This window comes from Pseudophryne corroboree, chromosome 12 (genome assembly GCF_028390025.1).
Source record: "Pseudophryne corroboree isolate aPseCor3 chromosome 12, aPseCor3.hap2, whole genome shotgun sequence".
NCBI classification, from domain to species: domain Eukaryota; kingdom Metazoa; phylum Chordata; class Amphibia; order Anura; family Myobatrachidae; genus Pseudophryne; species Pseudophryne corroboree.
Window position 1 is genome coordinate 47385069 of NC_086455.1, and position 19529 is coordinate 47404597.

At 46.8% G+C, this 19529-nt stretch overlaps 1 long non-coding RNA gene across 1 annotated transcript in view; it reads left to right on the forward strand.

The window, feature by feature from the left end:
* The first annotated feature begins 320 nt into the window (after positions 1-320).
* Positions 321-19529, forward strand: part of LOC134980011 (uncharacterized) — a 37701-nt gene continuing 18492 nt past the window's right edge. The window contains exon 1 of the long non-coding RNA XR_010190313.1: positions 321-713. This is a non-coding gene — a long non-coding RNA (uncharacterized LOC134980011). The remainder of the gene's footprint in view (positions 714-19529) is intronic.

Genomic DNA, 19529 nt, shown 5'->3' on the forward strand with positions numbered 1-19529 from the left:
AGGGCATAGGTGCTCAGTGGTGTCCAGAGAGGGGGGGAGAGGGTACAAATTCCCTGGGCCCAGGTTTGATAGAGGGGCCCAGTGGGGGCCCAGGTCCACGCCTCCTTTGAGTAGGCCGTGCCCCATGAAAAGTACCTGGGCCCAGCCAGGCTCTCTACTACCCTGGCTGGGAGGCAAATGCTGTGGTCACACCCCCTCCAGTGGGGGCAGGGGGCCCAGGAAGTTGTTGTACCGGGGCCCAGATTTTCTCATGGCAGCCCTGTAGGTGCTGCATAGTTTATTAAAACAAGGAAGGTTAGGGTTTATAGCAGTGTACGCTATAATACAGTGGAGGGGGAAGAAGCTACTAGATTGTCCCCGCAGCAGCATGATCCGCATGCCGTAGCCAGGGAGCAGGAGTCATGAGCAGTTGGAGAGGAGGTTATAATAGGGGCTGCTGGTGCGGCAGTTAGGGGAAGAGCCAGGAGCCCTGTGAGGAGTGAGGAGGCCAGAGTAGTGCGCATCGTTCACTTGTTGGTCAACATAACGGTAGCGGGCGGCGCAACAGAGGAGTGGCAGAGGACCGGGTGATCACTTACCAGTGAAGGAGGTGATTCCCCGCTGACATCGGTGAGGTGTTGGAGTCGCTGGCAGCGGGAGTTTGTGTAGAGAGGGAGGAGAGCTGTCAGGCTGTCAGGTCGTTGTCATGGCAGCCCTGCCCGAGGACCTGTTAGGTAAATCACTGCATAAAAAGGCTCAGCACTAGTGACCTGAGGGAAGGGAGCTCAGACACCTCACTAAGGGGTCTATTTACTAAGCCTTGGATGGAGATAAAGTCGCTGGAGATAAAGTACCAGCCAATCGGCTCCTAACTGCTATGTCACAGGCTGTGTTTGAAAAATGGCAGTTAGGAGCCGATTGGCTGGTACTTTATCTCCAGCGATTTTATTTCCATGCAAGGCTTAGTAAATAGACCCCTCAATCAGCTTAGACATGGGAAGAGTCGGGGGAGTGTCGCAAACCACCAGGTAACAATCAGCTCAAGGGGGGGGATTAACTATTAAATGTGAGCACGCCCCATGTAAATGAGTTAGCCTATTAGAGACAGTGAATCACATAGGAAGCCACTGGCTAATGATAGTACCCAGAGGAGAATACTCCCCTAATTCACACTGAGTAACGTTAAAGGGACGCCTTAATGCAGCTGAAGTGAAGTAAGTGCAAACAGCACCACATACCCCATAGAGACTATAACTCATCCTGAGACAAAGGTATGGCGGGTAAATGCACCCAAGAACTAATTGCATAGCAACCGGAGGTGTATGTTTAACACTGTCATTGAGATGCTGCTGCAAAGACATGGATCCATGCAGGCAGAGACTTTAACCCCACCAGGATTAAATGTGATATTATATAGACTGTATGAACGCCACGGATGTGGAAGGGTTGCTTTGCGTATAAAGGATATTTTGTAATAATCATCGCCTGTTGCAGAGAGTTCATAGACAATTGGATATTATCGGTTTATTGCAATCACACCCCACCTTTGTAAAGAAGGGCTTAAGAAAGGGCTCAACCATAAACTATTATACACCAGAACTGTCGTCCATCATCTGAATAAAGCTTGGCATAACAGTACTGCACGTGAGTTAGTAAGTATTAACCCCTTCAAGCTCCAGGGCCAGAGAAGGGCGTCGTAGATTCGGCTACTCTTCAGACAGCTCCACTGGAGTACCCTTCTCGCCCTACCAGAGACAGCTAGTATATCCAGAGGGAGGTTAAGGAACTAGAAGCACCCTGAAATCCGTGGTTAACGTTGTTGTACTTCCCTTGAACTTGAATACTAGCGGTAAAGGCCCCAACAATGCACTAATATAACATTGAGAACCCGGGTCCAGTGTCGGACTAGAGCATGAAGGGCCCTCCCGGGGAATGCAATGGTAGGGGCCCACATATAGGGGTGGGGCCAGTATCCAGAAGGGGTGTGGCCAGCCACCACTTTGATTTGCCAGTCCAACGCTGCCTGGGTCACTCCAATGTATAGCATGATGCCATTTTGTTAAAAGTGTTTTTTGTATTGCATGCAAAAGTTTTATTGTATAGGCCTGGGTAATAGAGTAGCTGAGGCACTCTATAGTGGTATGTAAATTTGAGGATTCTGAGGTAACGATATGTTGATGTTCCTGTGAATAAAGATTACCTGTTATTTAAGATATTCACTGCTATACTTACCATTATATCACTGATCTGGAGCCGCAGCCAAAGTGGTGAAGACAGAGTCAGTGAATCGATGAACCTAGAAGGGAAAAGAGAACAGGTATATGAATAACGCGGGGGGGTATATAGGTTGTCATTCCCATATCCACTCATCAGGATAAAAGGCGTACCCAAACGGGCCTGAAATAAACAACTTAGTTTGGGTGGAGGCACACTTTATTAATATAGCCCGACCAATCCAGGTTAAGAGAGTATAAAAGACCCGATACCGGGACAGCACCAGCCCGGCAGGGCTACACATTCATTAATTATTAATAATACAGTAATGTACAAAATGTTTACAGTTCATTTCCATGTAAAATGTGCCACACACCAATAATGACCATGCTCGCTACTGATTAGTGGAATTTCTCAAACCTCTGCTTCCACGGTGCTTGGGTTTGGCCATACAGTATTGTGGGTGAGGTCAGCAGATGTCGGGGAGGGGATAGGGTGGACCAGAACTCCTGGTATATATTGTTACCAATGACAAAGATATAAGTGGATGGAATTTCTTAAAACCAATATAAGGGAATTAGCCTTTAAACTTAATAGAGGGACCTTCAAGATAGTAAAGTCTGGGGTATTTGGAAGGGGATGTGTCAGGATCCGGGCGGTTAGGATACCGACGTCGGATTCCTCACTCCCAGTGAAATGCCGTCGGTAGGAATCCCGACCACCGCCCGGATCCCCCACTCGGGTGGTGGTCCATGCCACCACCCGACGGGGAATAGATTAGTGTGGCAACCAAAGGTCGCCACCGGACCCGAAGCGTGGCGAGCTAAGCAAGCCCGCGAGGGGACACGCTGTGGAATGCAGATTCCATTTGGAGAACTCCTAAGTAAAGTATGGGCTTCACTTCACTGGGCATGGATCAGCTGTACAGGGTGGGGGGATGCTATCAGCAGCAGCTTTGATGTTCCACGGGCGGTAGGGGGTGTTTACTATGCAAGGGAGGGGTGGATAATGGAGTGAGCTTAATATTCATCATTTTGCTGTGGGAGGGCAGCTTGATTGATATCTCTAGTTCCTGGAAATAGATTTCTTAGCTTTGGGATAAAAAACGATAGCTCCGGTTCTCCAGGGCCGATTTTCAAAAATCTGGTATCCCTGGAAAAAGGGGACCCTCAGCTATCAGCCTAGGGCCTTGGTACTCCTGGGGTCCATGGACAACTTCCCATTTGGCCCAAACAAATACACGGCCCTATCGGGGATAGACGCCTCCTACATGCATCTGCGAGATCCGAATGCTGCGTCTGAGGAGACCCTGTTGAGTAGGTAAGAGGTCCATACTGCTGTGCACAGACAAAAAATAAGAATTTACTTACCGATAATTCTATTTCTCATAGTCCGTAGTGGATGCTGGGGACTCCGTAAGGACCATGGGGAATAGCGGCTCCGCAGGAGACTGGGCACATCTTAAGAAAGCTTTAGGACTATCTGGTGTGCACTGGCTCCTCCCCCTATGACCCTCCTCCAAGCCTCAGTTAGGATACTGTGCCCGGACGAGCGTACACAATAAGGAAGGATTTTGAATCCCGGGTAAGACTCATACCAGCCACACCAATCACACCGTACAACCTGTGATCTGAACCCAGTTAACAGCATGATAACAGAGGAGCCTCTGAAAAGATGGCTCACAACAATAATAACCCGATTTTTGTAACAATAACTATGTACAAGTATTGCAGACAATCCGCACTTGGGATGGGCGCCCAGCATCCACTACGGACTATGAGAAATAGAATTATCGGTAAGTAAATTCTTATTTTCTCTAACGTCCTAAGTGGATGCTGGGGACTCCGTATGGACCATGGGGATTATACCAAAGCTCCCAAACGGGCGGTAGAGTGCGGATGACTCTGCAGCACCAAATGAGAGAACTCCAGGTCCTCCTCAGCCAGGATATCAATTTTGTAGAATTTTACAAACGTATTTGCTCCTGACCAAGTAGCTGCTCGGCAAAGTTGTAAAGCCGAGACCCCTCGGGCAGCCGCCCAAGATGAGCCCACCTTCCTTGTGGAGTGGGCATTTACAGATTTTTGGCTGTGGCAGGCCTGCCACAGAATGTGCAAGCTGAATTGTACTACAAATCCAACGAGCAATAGTCTGCTTAGAAGCAGGAGCACCCAGCTTGTTGGGTGCATACAGGATAAACAGCGAGTCAGATTTCCTGACTCCAGCCCTCCTGGAAACATATATTTTCAGGGCCCTGACCACGTCTAGCAACTTGGAGTCCTCCAAGTCCCTAGTAGCCGCAGGCACCACAAATAGGTTGGTTCAGGTGAAACGCTGAAACCACCTTAGGGAGAAACTGAGGACGAGTCCTCAATTCCGCCATGTCCGAATGGAACATCAGATAAGGGCTATTTCAGGATAAAGCCGCCAATTCTGACACGCGCCTGGCCCCGGCCAGGGCCAACAGCATGACCACTTTCCATGTGAGATATTTTAACTCCACAGATTTAAGTGGTTCAAACCAATGTGACTTTTGGAACCCAAAACTACATTGAGATCCCAAAGTGCCACTTGAGGCACAAAAGGAGGCTGTATATGCAGTACCCCTTTTACAAACGTCTGAACTTCAGGGACTGAAGCTAGTTCTTTTTGGAAGAAAATTGACAGGGCCGAAATTTGAACCTTAATGGACCCCAATTTCAGGCCCATAGACACTCCTGTTTGCAGGAAATGTAGGAATCGACCCAGTTGAATTTCCACCGTCGGGCCTTACTGGCCTCGCACCACGCAACATATTTTCGCCAATTGCGGTGATAATGTTTTTGCGGTTACATCCTTCCTGGCTTAGATCAGGATAGGGATGACTTCATCCGGAATGCCTTTTTTCCTTCAGGATCCGGCGTTCAACCGCCATGCCGTCAAACGCAGCCGCGGTAAGTCTTGGAACAGACAGGGTCCTTGCTGGAGCAGGTCCCTTCTTAGAGGTAGAGGCCACGGATCCTCCGTGAGCATCTCTTGAAGTTCCGGTTACCAAGTCCTTCTTGGCCAATCCGGAGCCACGAATATAGTGCTTACTCCTCTCCATCTTATCAATCTCAGTACCTTGGGTATGAGAGGCAGAGGAGGGAACACATACACTGACTGGTACACCCACGGTGTTACCAGAGCGTCTACAGCTATTGCCTGAGGGTCCCTGGACCTGGCGCAATACCTGTCGAGTTTTTCCCAACGGTTTATAATCATGTGGAAGACTTCTGGGTGAAGTCCCCACTCTCCCGGGTGGAGGTCGTGCTGAGGAAGTCTGCTTCCCAGTTTTCCACTCCCGGAATGAATACTGCTGACAGTGCTATCACATGATTCTCCGCCCAGCGAAGAATCCTTGCAGCTTCTGCCATTGCCCTCCTGCTTCTTGTGCCACCCTGTCTGTTTACGTGGGTGACTGCCGTGATGTTGTCCGACTGGATCAACACTGGCTGACCTTGAAGCAGAGGTCTTGCTAAGCTTAGAGCATTGTAAATGTCCCTTAGCTTCAGGATATTTATGTGAAGTGATGTCTCCAGGCTTGACCATAAGTCCTGGATATTCCTTCCCTGTGTGACTGCTCCCCAGCCTCGCAGGCTGGCATCCGTGGTTACCAGGACCCAGTCCTGAATGCCGAATCTGCGGCCCTCTAGAAGATGAGCACTCTGCAACCACCACAGGAGGGACCCCTTGTCCTTGGTGACAGGGTTATCCGCTGATGCATCTGAAGATGCGACCCGGACCATTTGTCCAGCAGGTCCCACTGGAAAGTTCTTGCGTGGAATCTGCCGAATGGGATTGCTTCGTAGGAAGCCACCATTTTACCCAGAACCCTTGTACATTGATGCACTGAGACTTGGCTCGGTTTTAGGAGGTTCCTGACTAGCTCGGATAACTCCCTGGCTTTCTCCTCCGGGAGAAACACCTTTTTCTGGACTGTGTCCAGGATCATCCCTAGGAACAGAAGACAAGTCGTCGGAACCAGCTACGATTTTGGAATATTGAGAATCCAACCGTGCTGCAGCAACACTACCTGAGATAGTGCTACACCGACCTCCAACTGTTCCCTGGATCTTACCCTTATCAGGGAATTGTCCAAGTAAGGGATAACTAAAATTCCCTTCCTTTGAAGGAATATCATCATTTCGGCCATTACCTTGGTAAAGACCCGGGGTGCCGTGGACCATCCATACGGCAGCGTCTGAACTGCTAGTGACAGTTCTGTAACATAAACCTGAGGTACCCTTGGTGAGAAGGGTAAATTTTGACATGAAGGTAAGCATCCTTGATGTTCCGAGACATCATGTAGTCCCCTTCTTCCAGGTTCGCAATCACTGCTCTGAGTGACTCAATCTTGAATTTGAACCTCTGTATGTAAGTGTTCAAAGATTTTAGATTTAGAATCGGTCTCACCGAGCCGTCCGGCTTCGGTACCACAACAGTGTGGAATAATACCCCGTTCCCTGTTGCAGGAGGGGTATCTTGATTATCACCTGCTGGGAATACAGCTTGTGAATGGCTTCCAAAACTGTCTCCCTGTCAGAAGGAGACATCGGTAAAGCCGACTTTAGGAAACGGCAAGGGGGAGACGTCTCGAATTCTAATTTGTACCCCTGAGATATCACCTGAAGGATCCAGGGGTCTACTTGCGAGTGAGCCCACTGCGCGCTGAAATTCATTGAGACGGGCCCCCCACCGTGCCTGATTCTGCTTGTAAAGTCCCAGCGTATACTGAGGGCTTGGCAGAGGCGGGAGAGGGTTTCTGTTCCTGGGAACTGGCTGATTTCTGCAGCCTTTTTCCTCTCCCTCTGTCACAGGGCAGAAATGAGGAACCTTTTGCCCGCTTATCCACGAAAAGACTGCGCCTGATAATACGGCGTCTTCTCATGTTGAGAGGCGACCTGGGGTACAAACGTGGATTTCCCAGCTGTTGCCGTGGCCACCAGGTCTGAAAGACCGACCCCAAATAACTCCTCCCCTTAATAAGGCAATACTTCCAAATGCCGTTTGGAATACGCATCACCTGACCACTGACATGTCCATAACCCTCTACTGGTAGAAATGGACAACGCACTTAGACTTGATGCCAGTCGGCAAATATTCCGCTGTGCATCACGCATATATAGAAATGCATCTTTCAAATGCTCTATAGGCAAAAATATACTGTCCCTATCTGGGGTATCAATATTTTCAGTCAGGGAATCCGACCACGCCAACCCAGCACTGCACATCCAGGCTGAGGCGATTGCTGGTCGCAGTATAACACCAGTATGTGTGTAAATACATTTTAGGATACCCTCCTGCTTTCTATCAGCAGGATCCTTAAGGGCGGCCATCTCAGGAGAGGATAGAGCCCTTACAAGCGTGTGAGCGCTTTATCCACCCTAGGGGGTGTTTCCCAACGCACCCTAACCTCTGGCGGGAAAGGATATAATGCCAATAACATTTTAGAAATTATCAGTTGTTATCGGGGGAAACCCACGCATCATCACACACCTCATTTAATTTCTCAGATTCAGGAAAACTACCGGTAGTTTTTCCTCACCGAACATAATACCCCTTTTTGGTGGTACTCGTATTATCAGAAATGTGTAAAACATTTTTCATTGCCTCAATCATGTAACGTGTGGCCCTACTGGAAGTCACATTTGTCTCTTCACCGTCGACACTGGAGTCAGTATCCGTGTCGGCGTCTATATCTGCCATCTGAGGTAACGGGCGCTTTAGAGCCCCTGACGGCCTATGAGACGTCTGGACAGGCACAAGCTGAGTAGCCGGCTGTCTCATGTCAACCACTGTCTTTTATACAGAGCTGACACTGTCACGTAATTCCTTCCAACAGTTCATCCACTCAGGTGTCGACCCCCTAGGGGGTGACATCACTATTACAGGCAATCTGCTCCGTCTCCACATCATTTTTCTCCTCATACATGTCGACACAAACGTACCGACATACAGCACACACACAGGGAATGCTCTGATAGAGGACAGGACCCCACTAGCCCTTTGGGGAGACAGAGGGAGAGTTTGCCAGCACACACCAAAGCGCTATATATATACAGGGATAACCTTATATAAGTGTTTTTCCCCTTATAGCTGCTGTATTGTTAATACTGCGCCTAATTAGTGCCCCCCTCTCTTTTTTAACCCTTTCTGTAGTGTAGTGACTGCAGGGGAGAGCCAGGGGAGCTTCCCTCCAACGGAGCTGTGAGGGAAAATGGCGCCAGTGTGCTGAGGAGATAGGCTCCGCCCCTTTTTCGCGGACTTTTCTCCTGCTTTTTTATGGATTCTGGCAGGGGTTAAAATTCATCCATATAGCCCTGGGGGCTATATGTGATGTATTTTCGCCAGCCAAGGCGTTTTTATTGCTGCTCAGGGCGCCCCCCCCTAGCGCCCTGCACCCTCAGTGACCGAAGTGTGAAGTGTGCTGAGGAGCAATGGCGCACAGCTGCAGTGCTGTGCGCTACCTTGGTGAAGACAGGATGTCTTCTGCCGCCGATTTTCCGGACCTCTTCTGTCTTCTGGCTCTGTAAGGGGGCCGGCGGCGCGGCTCTGGGACCCATCCATGGCTGGGCCTGTGATCGTCCCTCTGGAGCTAATGTCCAGTAGCCTAAGAAGCCCAATCCACTCTGCACGCAGGTGAGTTCGCTTCTTCTCCCCTTAGTCCCTGTTGCCAGCAGGTCTCACTGAAAATAAAAAACCTAAGCTAAAACTTTCACTAAGAAGCTCAGGAGAGCCCCTAGTGTGCACCCTTCTCGTTCGGGCACAGAGATCTAACTGAGGCTTGGAGGAGGGTCATAGGGGGAGGAGCCAGTGCACACCAGATAGTCCTAAAGCTTTCTTTAGATGTGCCCAGTCTCCTGCGGAGCCGCTATTCCCCATGGTCCTTACGGAGTCCCCAGCATCCACTTAGGACGTTAGAGAAAAAACCAGGCTAACAGGTTATGTGACATAGTCACTATTGATTCTAAGGAGAGGTTACAGCAGAGTTTCCCAAACTCTGCCGTTGCAGTCCAGCTTTTAAGGATATCCTTGCTTGAGTCCAGATGCAAGTGGACATGCATGAATATCCTTAAAACCTGGACTGTAATGGCAGAGTTTGGGAAACTCTGGGTTACAGTAATTTAAGAAAAGTAAAACAAGTCTCAGCAATGAGTTTGTCAGTTAACAAAATATTGAAAAAGATACTGGCCCCTTTCTACCTATGGGCCGCGGTATGATTACATTGGCTACATTCTGGGTAATCACGTGACATTCTAGTATGGTGCAGAAGATGGTTATATTAAAGGTGGATTGTGAAATAGAGGACAACCTCTTTAAGCTGATCACACATGCAGATCTGGACAACCGGTTTTGTCATCTTTGACCAAAGCTGGTTGACAATACAATGTTTGGGGCTCCCAACCATTGGATCGCACTGATATTCATCATTGTGCAATAAGGTATCATCCGCCAATCTGGAAACAAGAAGGCTACTTTGCACTGTTAATGCACCATCTGACCCCAAAACACTAATACATTTTTGGCATTTGATCTACTGTACATAATTAAGGCCAAACTAACCACAAGCTCAGATATTTGATGAACAAGCCATACAACCAACTTGCATGGGGTGTGGCCAGAATTTTATTTTGCAGTTTTGCACAGAGCTGCAGTAATTGCAAGAGCCAGGTAACCATGGTACTAGAACATTTATTGCTTGCATCCTATGGTTCCGATACTGTACCCATTTCTCACCTCCCAAAGGACAACACTACTCATTTGGATGTCATGGCACTTATTTACCTTGTTACTGTGACTTGGGGCATTGGTACTGTCTGCAAAAACTGTGACCATATACTTTCTTGACGGTCTTCTGTAAGTCTTGGCTGCAGTTCTTCCTACTGTATACAACCTTTCAGTATCATTGACAACTGCGACACTGAACGGCAGCATGTCCTGTAGTGACGGGGTCCTTCTCAAATTTCGCCCCTGGTCTTTTATTTGATTGTGACAAGACTTATTTAAATGTATAGGTAATATACTGTATGCTTCTGAAAAGTAATATTCAGTATACCTATATAATATGCTACTCATACCGAAACCTTTGCAGGACTCTGATCCAGGAAAAAAGTATTGAGTTGCTGATACTAGCACTGTTTCTTTGTGCAAAGTGAAATCTTTCCATTTATGTTAACGGTTATGCCGAGACTTATAGGGGGTCATTCCGAGTTGATCACTCGCTAGCAGTTTTTAGCAGCAGTGCAAATGCATAGTCGCTGCCCACGGGGGAATGTATTTTCGCTTTGCAGGAGTGCGAACGCCTGTGCAGCAGAGCGCCTGCAAACACATTTTGTGCAAAACAAGACCAGCCCTGTAGTTACTTATCCTGTGCGATGATTGCTGCGACGAGTGACACGGTAATGACGTCAGATACCCGCCCAGCAAACGCTGCGTTTTTCCAAACACTCCCAGAAAACGGTCAGTTGACGCCCAGAAACTCCCACTTCCTGTCAATCTCCTTGCGTTTGGCTGTGCGATTGGAATCGTAGCTAGAACCACAAAGGACTTCGTACCCGTATGACGCGTGTGCGCATTGCGGTGCATACGCATGCGCAGATTAGCCATTTTTTTCACTGATCGCCCCCCGTTTCGTGGGTGCGGTCCGGCCAACGCAGGCGTGGCCGAACCGAACAGGGGGCGGGCCGCAGCTGCTGCGCGATGAGTAGCTCCCGGCCAGCATGCTAAAGCTGCGCTGGTCGGGAGCTACTCTTGATGTGCAAAGGCATCGCCGCTGTGCGATGCCTTTGCACTTCTGCTGGGGAGGGGGGCCGGCACTGACATGCGGGGCGGGATAGCCCTGTGCTGGGCGTCCCCCCGCATGTCAGTGTGAACGTAGCTGTGCTAAATTTAGCACAGCTACGCTCATCTCGGAATTACCCCCTTTATCTCCATCCAAGGCTTAGTAAATAGACCCCTATATCTCTGTCCACTTCAGTGAGTGCGGTGAGGTGAGGCAGAGCCTTTCCTGTCATACTAACATTTGTGCCAGAGTTTTGACTGTATAGTATTGAAACTATATGAAAAATACAAAGAATATGTTAGAAATGGGATATGATGAAGCGACAGCGGATTGGCACCAAACGATCAAAAGCTTTCTGGCCTCCCAGGATGCAAGGGGCCCGTCCATATATCCCGCCCACTGGCTCAGGCAAACCATTTTTTTGTTTGGTATGGCAGGAGCCGGACCATGGTCAGAGGGCTACTGTTTCTTTAGCAGCCCCAAACTTTCTTATTTTATTTTTATAGGCTTACTATTTTTTGAGTGATCTTTCTAAACAGCGTCTTATACGCATATTGGAAAGAGTCGCTCCAACAACTCTCCGCCGGGTCGCGACAACGCTTACCCACGAGTGCAGTGCTGTTTCGGCGGGCGTCTGTGTCGGATATACTATCAGGTCCATCAGACGTTACCAGGCTTTGGCCGGAGCACGGAGAGAAGGTAAGGCATCGGTTCCGCGTAGCATGATGGAATATGGACACAGCTGCACTGTTTTGGGAGGAGACTACCAAACAGTAGCTGACTTGCCGCCACCACGGGTGCACCAGCACTAGGCCTTAGGGTTTTTAGGCATCAGGAATAGCATGAGGCCGCGATCCCTGGAGTTGATGTCAGCAGTGGGGAGTCAGATGCTCTCCTGGTCATGTCGTTCCCCATTTCTGATTTTTTTATCCAGATAAAGCAGTTCTCAGAACTAGGTCTGGGTATCTTCCGAAGGTGGTGTCTAAATTCCACCTTAACGAATAAATTGTAGTCCTGGCTTTTCAGGTATCGGGACTTTCTGCGGGAGATGCCTCGCTGGACGTAGTCCGGGCATTAAGGATCTACGTGGATCGTACCAGTGCTATCAGAAAAACAGATTCTCTCTTCATTCTCTACGGATTTCACAAGAGAGGATGGCCTGCTACTAAACAGACGCTGGCAAGATGGCTTCGAATGACGATTTCAGATTCTAAAGTTGATCTCCCTGTTCCGGTTAATGTCTCTGCTCACTCTACTCGTAAGGTAGGTCCTTCATGGGCAGCACAACATGGTGCTTCAGCAGAACAGATATGTATGGCAGCCACATGGTCTTCCATTAACACATTCATTAGTCATTATGCCTTGGAATCTTTTGCTTCTCATGACGCTGAATTCAAGCGTAAGGTTCTCCTGTCCAATCAGGAGCATCCCCACCACTAAATTGCTTTGGGAAATCCCTTTGTTATCCTGTGGATAACCTGTGGATCCTGCTGGAGAAATATACGTTATGGTAAGAACTTACCGTTGATAATGGTATTTCTCCTAAGTCCACAGGATCCACAGGGATCCCACCCTGACGCTCCTGATTTGAGGATCCTTCTACTCACTAACCGCTTTCTTCTTGTATGGAAGGGTGTGCATGTGTGTTCTCGCCTGATTAGGGCTCTACATGATGCTCCTGCCTTGTGCTTTGGAATACAACTGATTTGCCTGAACAGTTGGGCGGGATCTATGGACGGGCCCGTTGCATCCTGGGAGGCCAGAAAGCTTTTGATCGTTTGGTGCCAATCCGCTGTCGCTCCATCATATCCCATTGTTATCCTGTGGAACCTGTGGACTTAGGAGAAATACCGTTATCAACGGTAAGTTCTTACCATAACGTATATATTATCTCTATGGAAAAAAATCACCCATGTCTTACATTATTCTAGCAACAAATTTGAGAAAATATGGTCCCCGTGGTTTGCCTACTTTGCCACCCCATCTTCTGGGACCTAAAGATATTGATATAGAAAGACTTAGGCTAATCTATGCAATAACCATCTATTTCATAGGCCCAACTCTGATTCTAGTGCGTTTTGGCTCGGTGGTCCCCTCTTTCTCTTCTTCCTTTTTCTTCTCTTTTTTCGTCCTTTTCTCTATCTTCCTCATCTATCCTCCTCCTTTCCTTTCCTTTATCATTACCTCTGTTCTCATTTCCTTTCTCAGTTTTTCTTTTATATGGTTCCTTATTTTTTGAACTTTATACTATATATTAAAACCGCACTGCTTCCATTGATGTTCAGGTCGCATCTATTACAATGCAATTGGATTTCTATGTACCGTATTCCATATTTTGTATGGTTTTGTATGAAGCTTTGCAATAAAAATAACTTTAAAAAAAAAAGGCACTAAAATAATCCAAACTGTATGGCATTTTCAGCAAGGCACAGCTCATGTTACAGTACAATATCTGTTAAGCCTGATGTGTAATAGGTTCATTTTAATATATTCCAGATTTATGTTCAGAATTACATTTGGTTATGAAGATCAATGACTAAAAAAGCAAGACAAATGTGCAGTAATGATAAGGCTAATAAACTGCTCAAACTATGGCTGTACAGCCTTGTTCCTTACATCCCAAGGCATTCTAGGAATTGCAGGCTAGACATCTGATACAGCATGTAAAGTTTAGAGCGTGTGTGCTGAAAAGATTGGGAAAGGCAGGCTTTATTCCCTATTGTTTCCTCAAGGCTTCAACAGTGATCTCTGCCCTCGTGTCTGCGCAACCTACTGTAGAAGCCATGTAGTCACATTTATTGTTAATATTTACAGTCCCAAGCAGAAGGATAATGGGAAAGATACACTTACTAAAAAATGTAGATAAACTTCATAAGTAATCTGATAATCTTCCTGAAAGCGAATGAGAGGCATTGAACCCCACACAAATAGGAGGCAAGCAAAGCGGCCGAGAAGTTATTCCATATGTTGGCCATTAAACGTAAGTAATTGTCCAAGTTGATCATTTTGATAAGAAGTAACTGCTGGAATCTATACATTTGGTGGTGAGTTCCACATCTATGTGTTCTCTTAATCTATTGAATACACTTCTGAATCTCCATATGGAATCTTGCAATCAGAAATTTTCCATATCCCACTGGAAATATCTATGGTAGTCTAGAGGATTGTTATAACGTGAGATTCTTAGGCATTTTATGATTAGAGTACATTTTCCTCTCTTGGTTCTCCTAACATATAATATCATGCATAATAGATGTGCAATATGTCACTAAAATATCCCTCAATTATAGAGGGAAGGTAACAAAATTGAAAATGTGGTATAAAGCCAATCATATATTCTTAGTAAGCAAAAGTCAATGTATTAGTGTGTTACAGTAATTTACCAGAAAATATTGTTAAATTATGTTTCACTAATTCTGCCCAGCATGCGGTCTGTTCTATCCAATAGAGCACAGGTTCTCAAACTCGGTCCTCAGGACCCCACACGGTGCATGTTTTGCAGGTCTCCTCACAGAATCACAAGTGAAATAATTAGCTCCACCTGTGGACCTTTTAAAATGTGTCTGTGAGTAATTAATACACCTGTGCACCTGCTGGGTTACCTGCAAAACATGCACTGTGTGGGGTCCTGAGGACCGAGTTTGAGAACCTATGCTATAGAGCACAGGTTCTCAAACTCGGTCCTCAGGACCCCACACAGTGCATGTTTTGCAGGTAACCCAGCAGGAGCACAGGTGTATTAATTACTCACTGACACATTTTAAAATGTTCACAGGTGGAGCTAATTCTTTCACTTGGTATTCTGTGAGGAGACCTGGAAAACATGCACTGTGTGGGGTCCTGAGGACCCAGTTTGAGAACCTGTGCTATAGAGAAGGCAGATGCATTAAGAGACTGATTGTTTTTTTGACAGCAGCTAAAACTTTGAGAAAGTCATATAAGAGCTCTGCAGAAGATACCGCTTGGTGGAATTATGCACCAGGGCACATAGAAATCCAGGTATAAAGAAACTGGGCTTGAGTATTCTTTGTGGACACTGCAATCGTGGTTGTGGTGGACAGGAGCTGTAGCTTCTTAGAGCTGAATGGTTATTACACCCATCCATTCCATAGCTGATCCTGAATTGTTTAGAGGTGCACTGACTGAGAGAGAGAGACTTTATATCTCATACTTGCCTACCTGACACTCTCCATGAGGGAGAAAATGCTCTGTTCCTGGACTTTCCTGATAATGTATGATTGCCATCACCTGCGGTGAGGTAGTTAATTGATATGAAAGGTGTTTCACCACAGGTGATGGCAATCATACATTACCAGGAAAGTCCAGGAACAGAGCATTTTCTCCCTCATGGAGAGGGTCAGGTAGGCAAGTATGTTATATCTCAATTAGTACCTTCATCAATATGGAATTGCTGTATGCTGAGTATACAGTGGCTTGCAGAAGTATTCAACCTTCTGAAAAGACAACAGTTTTATCTGTACTATAAATGACACATAAATGGATTATTCTGGACAGTATTTTAATTGGGAACCGGAAGGTTCCAGGTAACACTTGTGGAGTGTAGTCACTGCATATAAGTGTATTATTGGGGAATAATGTGCAACATATGGTTCCCTTTTTTGTTTTTATCCCACATACAGCATTCTAATTAATTAAGGCGTCCATAACTTTATTGCAATTAAAACATATGTACAACTTATTTAACTACCTTATCACTAGAAATAACCACACGGACACAGGCTCCTTTGGTTTAAAGGTCATGACTTGACTTATTAAAGGTATGACCCTGAGCTTTTACTTAATTTTGGTGGAGCAAAGAAGGTCACTACAAACACTCAGCTCCAGCCAAATGATTCTGAACTAAAATAGGAGGCTACTGATGAGCTCCCCCTGTGATACGTGTATACTGAGCTGCGAAGACCCACAACCCCGTCTAACAGACATTACGAGCGTGTTCGCACTTCGCAGGGACAGATTCTCAGAGTCTTCCCGCTGAGGTAGGCCATACTAGCCGCCCCTCACAGGGCATGTGCTCCACAACAGGCAGATACAAAGGATACTAGCACTTATTGGTCACAAAAAAATAAATAAATCACAATTTATTATAAAAATATATTTTGAGCGTGATAAAAATTGAATGCAATGAACATAGGTGGTCAATGCCATATAAAAACAATATGAGAATAGTAAATAGTGTTACTCCCATTGATGATGTAATGAACCTGTTCCTAGGAAAGTCCCCTTGATTTCTAAGGCTCAATGTCCTATCCGAGGATTATAGTTACCACCAACATCTCTCGAGGTAATTAGGTGAATCTGCGTCCGCAAGATGGCTGTTCCTCGGTGGGTGATAAATTGTAGCTTTCCACGGTATATTAGGAATGTCCTTGTATGGTCCAATGATGGATATTCCGCGGGGACTTGGTCCAGGTCCAATATTTCCAAGGAGTAGGGAGTAGACACTATAAAGCAGGTCTCACCAACGTTTTTCGTTGCATACAAGCAACTTTTTTTTTTAAGTTTTTTTTTGTGACCAATAAGCGCTAGTATCCTTTGTAACTGCCTATTGTTTAGGGGTCTGACCAACCCCTGTTTATATATAGCTGCTGTGGTGAACCTCTTATCTAGCGCCTGGGAGTAGTAATACCTTAGGGTATTTCTTTGTTTCTTTATATGTGCTCCACAACGGCTACTTACACCTAATGTGGCCGCTGGTTTGTATCGCCTTCCCACGTAAGAGCACCATATAAACAAAGAGTAAGAACAGAACGAGTAAGAGAACTATGGGGAGGAAGGGGCAAACACCATCCTGCAAGATGGATTCCAAGCTCACACCAGCCTTGTGAGCACACACATGCTACTCCTTACAGTTCCCTGATAGGCCAATCCTGTCCAATCACAAAAATTCCCCAAACCTAATCTATCTAACAACAGTTGACAAATTCCAAACCAACTGCAAAAACTGAGGCTTCTTATATAGTTTTGAGCCAATCATACTGTATTATGCACTAATACAGTGGTTCACAAACTGTGTGCCTAGGCACCCTGAGGTGCTGCAAGGCTTCTGCAGGGGTTCCTCCGGTTGGTGGTCCAGTAGCAAATCAAATTGTTTATGGTCAAAGTGAGAGGCAAAACCAGTGCTAGTGGCTGCTAATCATAAACCATGTGGACAATGAGAAGCACAACTGTACTCCACCACATAACTGACCCTAAGGATGACAGACAGGCACAATTTACTTAATTTAATATTTCATATTTTTTTCCCATGTTTATCAAGAAAAAAACTTTTACCTTATCTTTGGGGTGTCAAAAAAAAATGCTGATACTTTAGGGCGCCATGATTCAAGAAAGTTTGGGAACCACTGACCTAATGCATCGGCTTGTTAATTATAATTATGTTAGTATTTGATGTGTATAATATTTGTTATATTTCTCTGACGTCCTAGTGGATGCTGGGGACTCCGAAAGGACCATGGGGAATAGCGGCTCCGCAGGAGACTGGGCACAAAAGTAAGAGCTTTAGGACTACCTGGTGTGCACTGGCTCCTCCCCCTATGACCCTCCTCCAAGCCTCAGTTAGATTTTTGTGCCCGAACGAGAAGGGTGCATACTAAGGGGCTCTCCTGAGCTGCTTAGAGTAAAAGTTTAAAGTAGGTTTTTTATTTTCAGTGAGACCTGCTGGCAACAGGCTCACTGCACCGAGGGACTAAGGGGAGAAGAAGCGAACTCACCTGCGTGCAGAGTGGATTGGGCTTCTTAGGCTACTGGACATTAGCTCCAGAGGGACGATCACAGGCCCAGCCATGGATGGGTCCCAGAGCCGCGCCGCCGGCCCCCTTACAGAGCCAGAAGACTGAAGAGGTCCGGAAAATCGGCGGCAGAAGACGTCCTGTCTTCAATAAGGTAGCGCACAGCACCGCAGCTGTGCGCCATTGCTCTCAGCACACTTCACACTCCGGTCACTGAGGGTGCAGGGCGCTGGGGGGGGGGGCGCCCTGAGACGCAATAAAAACACCTTATATGGCAAAAAAAATACATCACATATAGCTCCTGGGCTATATGGATGCATTTAACCCCTGCCAATTTTTCCATAAAAAAGCGGGAGAAAGGCCGCCGAGAAGGGGGCGGAGCCTATCTCCTCAGCACACTGGCGCCATTTTTTCCTCACAGCTCCGTTGGAGGAAAGCTCCCTGACTCTCCCCTGCAGTCCTGCACTACAGAAACAGGGTAAAACAAGAGAGGGGGGGCACTAATTTGGCAGATAAATATATACAGCAGCTATATCAGGGAGAAACACTTATATAAGGTTATCCCTGTATATATATAGCGCTCTGGTGTGTGCTGGCAAACTCTCCCTCTGTCTCCCCAAAGGGCTAGTGGGGTCCTGTCCTCTATCAGAGCATTCCCTGTGTGTGTGCTGTGTGTCGGTACGTTGTGTCGACATGTATGAGGAGGAAAATGGTGTGGAGGCGGAGCAATTGCCTGTATTAGTGATGTCACCCCCTAGGGAGTCGACACCTGACTGGATGGTCTTATGGAAGGAATTACGTGATAGTGTCAGCACTTTACAAAAGACTGTTGACGACATGAGACAGCCGGCAAATCAGTTAATACCTGTACAGGCGTCTCAAACACCGTCAGGGGCTCTAAAGCGCCCGTTACCTCAGATGGTCGACACAGACACAGACACAGACACTGACTCCAGTGTCGACGGTGAGGAAACAAACGTATTTTCCAGTAGGGCCACACGTTACATGATCACGGCAATGAAGGAGGTTTTGAACATTTCTGATACTACAAGTACCACAAAAAAGGGTATTATGTGGGGTGTGAAAAAACTACCCGTAGTTTTTCCTGAATCAGATGAATTAAATGAGGTGTGTGATGAAGCGTGGGTTTCCCCCGATAAAAAACTGCTAATTTCTAAAAAATTATTGGCATTATACCCTTTTCCGCCAGAGGTTAGGGCGCGTTGGGAAACACCCCCTAGGGTAGATAAGGCGCTCACACGCTTATCAAAACAAGTGGCGTTACCGTCTCCTGATACGGCCGCCCTCAAGGAACCAGCTGATAGGAAGCTGGAAAATATCCTAAAAAGTATATACACACATACTGGTATTATACTGCGACCAGCAATCGCCTCAGCCTGGATGTGCAGTGCTGGGGTGGCTTGGTCGGATTCCCTGACTGAAAATATTGATACCCTGGACAGGGACAATATATTATTGACTATAGAGCATTTAAAGGATGCATTTCTATATATGCGAGATGCACAGAGGGATATTTGCACTCTGGCATCAAGAGTAAGTGCGCTGTCCATTTCTGCCAGAAGAGGGTTATGGACGCGACAGTGGTCAGGTGATGCGGATTCCAAACGGCATATGGAAGTATTGCCGTATAAAGGGGAGGAGTTATTTGGGGTCGGTCTATCGGACCTGGTGGCCACGGCAACGGCTGGGAAATCCACCTTTTTACCCCAGGTCACCTCTCAGCAGAAAAAGACACCGTCTTTTCAGGCTCAGTCCTTTCGTCC